The sequence below is a fragment of the Gossypium hirsutum genome, chromosome A01, assembly GCF_007990345.1.
Source record: "Gossypium hirsutum isolate 1008001.06 chromosome A01, Gossypium_hirsutum_v2.1, whole genome shotgun sequence".
Taxonomy (NCBI): domain Eukaryota; kingdom Viridiplantae; phylum Streptophyta; class Magnoliopsida; order Malvales; family Malvaceae; genus Gossypium; species Gossypium hirsutum.
The window spans coordinates 49016943-49026722 of record NC_053424.1 but is presented as its reverse complement, the minus strand read 5'-3'; the positions used below and the strand labels follow the sequence as shown (position 1 = coordinate 49026722).

Below are 9780 nucleotides of genomic sequence, written 5' to 3'. Positions count from 1 at the left end.
ATGCTAATAGTGATAACAATTCAAGAAAGTTCTCACGATTTTTTGATCCCGAGCTTTCATCATGACCTCCGAAAGCACACCCTTGAAATGACAACCATCGAACAACATCTAAACTAGTTTTCAGACATAGACGATTAGCTGAAATTTTTTGTGTAGTTTGTCTATCAAATGATACTTCAATATGTTGAGCTTGATTCACTAAATCTACATAAGCTCGTTGTGCATTGTTATACAGTGAATCAAGATCTTTTCCCATATATGTCAAAAAAGCACAATTGCATCTATCGTGTATCTTTTTCCAATTACTAAAGCCATTCTGAGTAAATGCAGTTGATCCAAAACGACTACTTGAATTGCTATTAAAAAGAAAACAGGGCAAACAAAATACTGCATCTTTAGAAGGTGAATATTCTAACCAGGAAAATTGTTTAAACCATGATGGTTGAAAATAACGAGAATGCTTTTTTGAATTGGAAGCATGATATTCTAAAAGAATAGGTTGATATGGTCCAACATTAATATAAGCTCTTCGAATTTCATCACTCATATTAACCGGATACTCATATATTTGCTTACGTAACCCAGGTTCACGTTCTAAGTTAGATAAATCAAGTGCCTCATCTTCAACTCTAGGAATTTTAGAAGGACGAGCATCAGAGTTTAAAGGAACAAACGATGAAGGTGGTACCTTAATTTGTAACGCTTCTAAAGGTGATTGTGTAGTCTCTGTATGTTTCTTTTTTAAAAACGAATTAATTGTTTTCGACTTCATAACTACAATATCTTAAAAGATATAAAAAAATTTAATAACTATAAAATAAAATTAAACTAGAAACTTTAAAACACAATAAAAACAATTGTAAAATTACAAAAAGATGAAAAGAAAAACCTTAGAAGATGAACTCGAAGCTGCGTTTGAAGGACAAACGTTGATGACAATAGTTGTTAATAGCAATAGGAAAATAAACTTCTTTTTCACTAGTTAACAAATTGAATTTTAACCTAAATTCACATTTAATATTATATTAAAAACTATCATATAAAAAAAGAAAGTTAGAAATATATCAATATTACATTTAATTTTATATATATGTTGATTACAATAATATATTATATAAATATTTAAAGTTAAAAAGTTAAAAATATATTATATGGATAAAATAAAAAAATAAAGATTTTTTTTAATGTTCAAAGTTGGAAAAGGGGGCCAAACAACAATTTAAGGGGGGCCAAAGTTTTCAAATTATAAGGGACTAAAAAATAAATAATTTTTTATAATTTTAAGAGGGGCCGGGGCCACTGCCAACCCCCCAAATTCGCCACTGTTGATATTAATACATAACAACACTAATAGAAAAATGATACATCTATTAATACAATATTGATTACCTTAATTCAAATGTATCCGAAATATTAAAATAATTCGTGCAGAACTTTGGATAAATTTGAATTTATAAAAAAAATATATCTTCAAAACTATATGGCCCTTTGAAGTAAAAGTTACTTATTCTATGAGATCAATTTATATAGAGTTGAAAAAGAATATGGTGGGTAGATTAAGAGTGTTTAAATGGTTGGTTCGGTTAATAATTCGAATTAAATTATCATTAATTGAATTACCTGAAATGTAAAAATCTTTAACCGCTAATTAAATAGAAGTTTTTTTCAAATACATTAATCGAACAGAAAAATTTCGATTAATTCAATTCAGTCGGTTAACCGAATTAACCGAAATTTATATGTTTTTGTCTTTTGGCTAAAATAAATATAAAACATATAAAAAAATACATTGCTAATGTTAATTTTTTTAATAATTCAAAAAATTTTAATATGAGGTAAAAATAATAAATAAGACATTAGAAACACTACATAAGTGTTAAAAGTTAACAACCAAACACTATATTATATAATATATATTATTTATTTATGTTAATTGGTTAATTCGGTTAACTATCCGGTTTCAAACTGAATTACCTGATAATCAAAATTTTAAAAAATTATTAACCAACCTCCAATCGAACTAACCACCAACCGATTAACTGAATTAGATTGGTTCATTCGATTAATTCAATTTTAATTGGATTGTGAACACCCCTAAATTTATCATGGTTTGAATATTAATATTAATATATTATAATTTAAATAATATTAATATTAGTTTTTTTTTCAAATTATTTATTTTATATATATTGTTAATTTAATTTATTTTAATGTTAAAATTTTAATATTCATTTTTTTGTAATTTTATATTTATCTTTACTATACTTTAATCAATGAATGTAATTAACACTCACTATGTTTAAAAATTATAATTTAATTTGATAAATGATATTTGTATGTGTTTTCTTTTAATTATATTTTAAGCATAACAATTCAATATTCATTAATTTTAATATTATAACCTCTAATTTTAATTCAATTAAGTAAAACTTAAAATAAAAAGATAAATAAATTAAAATCAACTTTATTTTCATATAAAACAAATTCTAAAGAAAATTTTTAACTAAAAGGCATGGAGTAACTTTAAAAAAAGGGAGGAGTAAAAGAATAATTTACCCAAAATATAGATAAGTGCTTCAAATAAAAAGTGTCATTCCTCAATAAACTGCAATGTCAACATCACTTTTGTAACCTCATATTACTAATGTGGGGTATGAAATCAATCATAAAATAATAAACAAAAAAACTGAAAAGAAGACACGAATAAATTTCAAGCAAAGTTAGGCAACCATTGTGCTTCCAATTTTGCTCATTCTTGGTTGTGGTATGGGAATATAGCCTATTCGGTATTGTATGATCACTTATGTCATGTTTGGTTGGGGGTGTAGGAATAAGTTACAGCCCAAACGGGTGGACCCACTACTAAACCCATGTTTGATTTATTGTAAAAGTTTATTACATCTGCTTTGAAAGCAGGTTTATTCCATGAAAATACTGAATCCCTAAGCCCTTCCCTCACAACTGAATAACGATTCAACACAGGTGAGACTTTCCCTTCTTCTTTTTTCCATTTCCAGTTTACCCCTCATCTTTCTGAAACCATTCTCCCTACTCCCTTATTTGCAACTGAAAGCTAAACCAAGGTTTTTAACTCTCTTTTGCTCTCATACTGCTTTAATGTTTATTAAAATTATGACTGATTTTTTTTCCCTTCTAGTTTTTGTAACTCTCTTTCACTGATTTTTTATCCATGTTTTCTTCAAGTTTTTTTTCCTTCAAAATTGATTTTGAGTGGTTATTTTCATTCTTTACCATGTTTTAGTTTGGTTGCTTTACTTTGATGGTTTTGTATTATTGGATTAAATTTTATGAATTTCTATATTTTAATTAGCTTAAAGTTCCGATTAGAGTTTTATTTCTTGTCTATATTAGAAAATTCAAAACTTTCTGTGACTGCAACTTTCTCTGTTTATTGGTCTGCAACTTTCTGTATTTTTATTCTTGATTTTTATATGTTCTTGGTCTATTGATCTGCAACAAAAGGGGAAATTGGTCTACAGCAATGAGGTTAATTTAGTGACTGCTTTTTGTTTAGTTGTAGTTTAAGTATATTTTAAGTTTTATTTGTAATTTCCATTTCATTTTTTCATTCCCCACAATTGTTTGACAGTCTCCTTTTTTGCACGTTTTTGTTTGCTTTAACATTAAGCACTTGTTTTTTATCACAAAAACCCATCCTCTATGAGTATTACATCCAATTGCTTCTTTAATGCTTTTGGGAAGCTCAAAACTCTACTTTTAGACCTAATAATCATAGTGACCAAAACGTGAGCATACTCCCACTATACTCTATGAACAATTGTAAATATTGCTTGGCTAGGTTTTTGAGGTAAGCTATTTTGAAGGTAAGCTATTTTCAAATAAAATTAGGAGATGCAAGAATAGGATTGAACATAAAGGAGAAAATTACGCCGTCACATACCTCTCCTATAAATTACACAATTGTATATTTGTTGTCAATTCCAGATGTTCCTTCAAAAACCTAGCCAAGGTGACATATAGTTAGAGCTATGAAGGATAAAAGAATCTGCTATTAGTGAAGTTGCAGCACCAGACATTATTCATTTTGGCATGATATAAAGGTGCATATAATAGGAAATCATAGTTACAAAGGAAAGGTAGAGAATTTTAAACAGAAAATACCTGAACAATAGCTATTTCTCCATCAACTTCAAGGACTTGACCAAGTCTGATTGTCCCATCCCCTAAACGAATATTAACAGTTTCTTGATATTTGGGTCCCTAGAAAAAGCATGAAACCTCAAACAATTTTGGAAGTGAGAGGGGAAGGGGTGTTCTACGCTATTAAAGCAATCCCTAACAAACATTGCCTCTTATTCTGACCTACATTTTAATTTACTGTAAGGAAATCACAACACACCACAATTGTTTTAACTCAATACACTCCATTAATGTCATTCACCTTCTGTTGCTCTACTGTCTCCTTTATATATACATTCACATTTTTCCTACACACAACTCCTTTTTTTTCTTTTTCTTTTTCTCAAGGAAGGGGGAGGTAACGCAAACTCTATACTATACATTTGTTTTTTTTTTTTGAGAAAACTCTATACTATACTTAATACTAGTAAATTCATTTATATATACAGCAACAACAAGAGGCTTTATATAAATTTATAACTGTAAAATTAATGGCACCAGCCCATCTCTTCGGCTCTTAATTTTCTATCAATTGGAATGACTAATTTCACATTTTTTTTAATTTAAATTAATATGTTTAAAGGATAATTATCTAAATTTCTCTAAACTTTTGAAAAAGGTAATTACAATTAAAGAAAATTTTTAGATTTAATTCATCAAAATTTAATTATTTTATGAACAATTCTATGATTTTGATTGCTTGATATTTAATTGCTTTGTTTCTACTTTTTAAATTTCTTTTAGCATATTTACTGCAAAAGCAGGGAAAAAAATCTTGATGAATTGATTTTTGTAAAATATGGTTAGTGAAAAGAAATGTGATTCTTTAATTTTCACAAACATGTTTGGCCTTTTTTTCTTCTGTTGTTTTCTAGGTAGTTTCTTGGCAATGGTAGCCATTGATTTAGCAGTAGACTTAAAGATTTGGTCTTTGCTGAGTCTTTTTCTGTGCGTGGGTGGTTTAGATTTAACATGACTGATATTTAGACTACTTATAACATATTTCCTTCACTGCAATTTTTAATAATTGAATTATTTTTTTTCGAGATTTACGGTTTTCTATCTCAACAATGCTATCTTTAAAGTTTGAATATAAGTTTCTCCTTAGAAGTATAATGCAGATTACAATTCTACTCAACTCTTATTAGTAAATTCAATTCAATCCCTTTTTTTTTTTTTAGAAAATTCGATCCCCTTTTTGGTCCTTATTTGTGCCACTTATGTCATATTTCTAGCTTTGTATATTTTACAAGTTGAGACATAACTGTCAATTTCATTATTTAAATTTTGTTCTATTATTTAAAATTTATTTTATTCTATATTCTATATTTTTATTTTTATTTTGATGTATATAAATACTTTTATTTTAAAAAATATTATTTCTATAATACCTATAATTGATTAGCATATTTCCTAAATAATATATACTCACACATCCTTCATGATTTTTTTTATTTATTTTGGATATACATATATCACAGCAATTAGACAACAATGAATACCATAAAATAGCATACAATTATACCATGATGAACATAAAATCTAGGGTTAATGCACGCATATCATATTAATTTTTAAATATTGATATATTTGATAATTTATATCATATTTACACAATTTAACAAAAAAAAATACAACAGCTATTCATGGATTTCCAACTATATAATAGAAACTATCTCAAAAAAAAAATAAAAAAAAATACATCTATTCATGGATTGCCAACTCTATAATAGAGACTTCATTGAGTAATTGGTGTAGAACCAGTAGAGTAATCATGGTTCAAATGGGCATTGTTGAGTCTTTTAATTTAGTTATTAAAAACTATAGTGAAGGAAATATGTTATAACTAGTTCAAATATCAATCAAGTTGAATCTAGCAATACTTCTTAAGAAATATGTAGTTGTAGTTGTCCATGGCTCCGGACTATTGCTAGGCTAATGATTATGGTGCTTTTTATTAGTATTTATAATGCATAATATAATACATTAAAATAACAAATTAGTTATTCTTTTTAGCTTTACGTTGTGTGCTTTGAAGATATATGCATCACATTCTGTTTGGAGATTAATTTATAATGTTATTTGAAGATATCTAAACACTTTAACATCTTGCAGTAATGGCTCGTTTGCCTTTAATAGTATAAAGTGAGAGGCGAAAAAGAATTGGTCTTGCATTAACAGTATGGTTGCAAATGTGTGCAGTTGTAGGTTGGTTCTTAGTTACATTGGGTGTCGTCTCTAGCCTATATACTTATAGACCAATGATTAGATCATATATTTTAGATTTTTATGCACAATGAGATTATGTAAAAAGACTTGTGCATGCCAGTAATGAAACTTGTATTGAACAAGTTAGGATGAAACTTTAGGAGGATTGCAGTTGTGAAAGAACATGCTTGTTGATGAGCAAGTAGTAATGTTTTTACATATCATTTCTCATCACCTTAAAAAATGAGTTATCAAACATCACTTTAATAGGTTCGGGGAAACCGTTAGTAGATCATTTCAAAATGTTTTAAATGTTGTCATACGCTTACTAAATGTGTTATTTAAAAAGGAAGAGCCAATTACAGCTAATTCTACAAACCCAAGGTGGAAATGGTTCAAAGTATTGGAGTGAATTTCATATATAGCTCGTACATAACTCAACTGATTTAGATTTAAATATAGTATCTTAACTCAATATTTTATACATGTGATGTAAAATTGCTTAGGTGCTTTAGATGGAACCCATATCAAGATTAAGGTTCCAAAAGTTGATAAATCTAGATTTTGAACGTGAAAAGGTGACATAGCAACAAATATGTTAGGTATTTGTACACCTAATATGCATTTTATTTATGTTCGTTTGGTTGGGAAGGTTTTATTGCTAATGGACTATTCTTTAAGATGCCATTAGTAGGAGACATGGACTAAAAGTTCTTCATGGTAAGGTGTAGAATTTAAGGAATTTGAATTAATTTTTAAAATCATACTTTTTTGGGAAAGTTAACCATGATAAATAGTTTTTTTTTCATTTTTATAGGTTGTTATTAACTATTTGATGATGGTTACACAAACTATGAGGGATTTCTTGTGCCTTTTAGAGGACAAAGATACCATTTGAATGAGTGGCGTCAGGGTTACCAGCTAAGTACTCCAGAAGAATTTTTCAATATGAAACATGCTTCAGTGCGCAATGTTATTGAAAGATACTTTGGGTTATTAAACCTTAAATAGGGAATACTTAGGAGTCCATCATTTTATCCTGTGACAGTGCATAATAAAATCATTATTGCATATTGTTTGCTCCATAACTTTATTTGAACCTATATGAGTCTTGAACCTATATGAGTCTTGATCCTATTGAAGCGGAGTTGGGGGAAGGATTAAGTAATAATGTGATAGATGACGATGAACCGAATATCGTAAATATTTATCCATCGGATACATGGCTATCGGAGGATGGAACTAGCCAATCAAATGTTTTGAGTGGCAAGAATCTAAAAATTAGTTAGGTTTATTAAAACATAGTAGATGATTAATTTGTTAAAGTTATTTCATTTATCTATTTTATGAAGCTTTGGTGTTGTTTAAATTTTCTTTAAGTAATTGTACTAAACTTGTTGAATTACAACTTTAATTTATTTCTTTTGATTTGTCATGTGTTCTAAGTTTATAAAATATCAACGTTCTGATTCATAATATTGAACTTAATTCTAATTTGTGTTTTTTTTTTAAGATAATTATGTTAGGTTTTTCACAATCAAGTGTTTCTTCCCAAAATTCTCGAGGAACCAAAAGGAAATGGTTTCTAGAAGAAGATGTTGCATTGGTTGCCTATATGGTTGACTTGTACAATGTTGGAACTTATAACGCAGATACGGGATTTAAGGCCGATTATTTAAATGAGCTAGAAAAAATGTTAGAAAATTTTTTACCTCATGCTATATTGAAGGCCAAACCTAATCTTGAATAGATGATTAGGTCATTGAAAAGGGATTAGACAACTCTTTACGACATGCTTAGTGGAAAAGAAAATAGCAGCTTTGGTTGGGACGAGCATAGGCAGATGGTTGTTGTTGAAGATGTTGTGTGGAACTCGTATATAAGCGTAAGAATTATTTTCTATTTTTTATTATATTGTTTTGACCAAACTTATTTCTAATGTGAATTCTTTTTTTTTTAATAGTCATAAAGTAGTCGGTCAATTCAGACATTGTAGTTTCTCTTATTATGATCAACTTACTTCTATATATGCAAAAGATTGAGCCATTGGAAAAGATGCTCAAACAGCTGCAGATATTATTGAAGAAATAGATGCTGAGGGTGTAGCTACTGCAAATAATCTTGATGAAGGAAACAATTACCAGGGATGCGAAGATGATGTTTCCTTGGATGATATAGATGTCTCAGCTACACAACCGCAACCGTCAAAGCCAAACCAAGATAGTTCCACATCTTCAAAGAAGAAAAAAAAAAGATTTATGATGGAAGTGAACAAATTTCTACTTCAATTACTGGTGCTGCTATATTTTTGGTGAAAAACATATGAACTATTGGCCTTGAAATTAAGTAGGAGCATTGCCTCTGAGAAAGTGATTCAAGAAAGTGCTCAAAAATTATATTCAGCCTTTTGTGAAGTAGAAGGAATAACTGAGGATAAGGGCTATCGTGTGTTGAGCAAAATCTCAAACCATCCAACGCAAATGCTAATTTTTTTCAGTTTACTTTCTTCTGTGCAATTGGAATTGGTGAAAAGATTTCTTATTGATCATTAAAAATTATGGTTGTGTTGGTAATATTTTGATAACTTTTTGTATATGTAATATTTGGATGGTAAGATGTCATTAGTAGAATGTTATAAACTATTATAACTTTTTGATATTGTAAAATTTAACATATAAATGATGGCATATAAGTTAATAATATCATGTACCTTTTTGTTAATGTATAAACATTATGTTTGGATGTAAAATATAATTTTCAAGCTATTTATTACTTTTAATCTTTTGCTTTTGAGTTTAAAAGATAATTAAATTATTTGTTTTGCTAATCATATTTTAACACATTAAATATGTATTACAGGTTAAAAATAATACTGTAGGTTATATATTATTTTTCTAATATTATATATTATATTTTTATTAATTCATATTTTAATAATAATTATATTAAAAATATTATTAAATTATATATTATTTTATTAAATTGTATTTAATAATAATTATGTGAAAATATGATTAAATTATTTATTTTTATTTTTATTAAATTATATTTAATAATAATCTTTGTTAAAATTTAATAATAATATTCATCATCTACCTAAAAAAATTATGATAAGGATATTTTGATCATTTAAACATTTTTCCTTATGCTATTACAACATTTATCCTATCCAACCAAACATAAGAATACTATTACAGTTCTATTCTATTCCATTCAACAAAACAACTGAATTACTGATTACAACTCTATTCTATTCCCCCAACTAAACATGGCATTAGTGTTGGACTTGGCTTAGATTAAACAGTAATAACTCGTGTTTTCAATGCAGGATCCTCTATTGAGTGCTACTTTGTAATACCTATGAAAAGCTTGTTCAATATTATTTCAACTTTAGAGAATCTCATTCCCTTC

General features: G+C 27.8%; 1 long non-coding RNA gene across 1 annotated transcript; it reads left to right on the top strand.

Annotated features, from left to right (window-relative positions):
• The first annotated feature begins 2710 nt into the window (after positions 1-2710).
• On the top strand, positions 2711-9017 carry LOC107916830 (uncharacterized). Its single transcript, XR_001689613.2, has 2 exons — positions 2711-2982; positions 7883-9017. It is a non-coding gene; the product is annotated as an uncharacterized lncRNA (long non-coding RNA).
• The last annotated feature ends 763 nt before the right edge of the window (positions 9018-9780 follow it).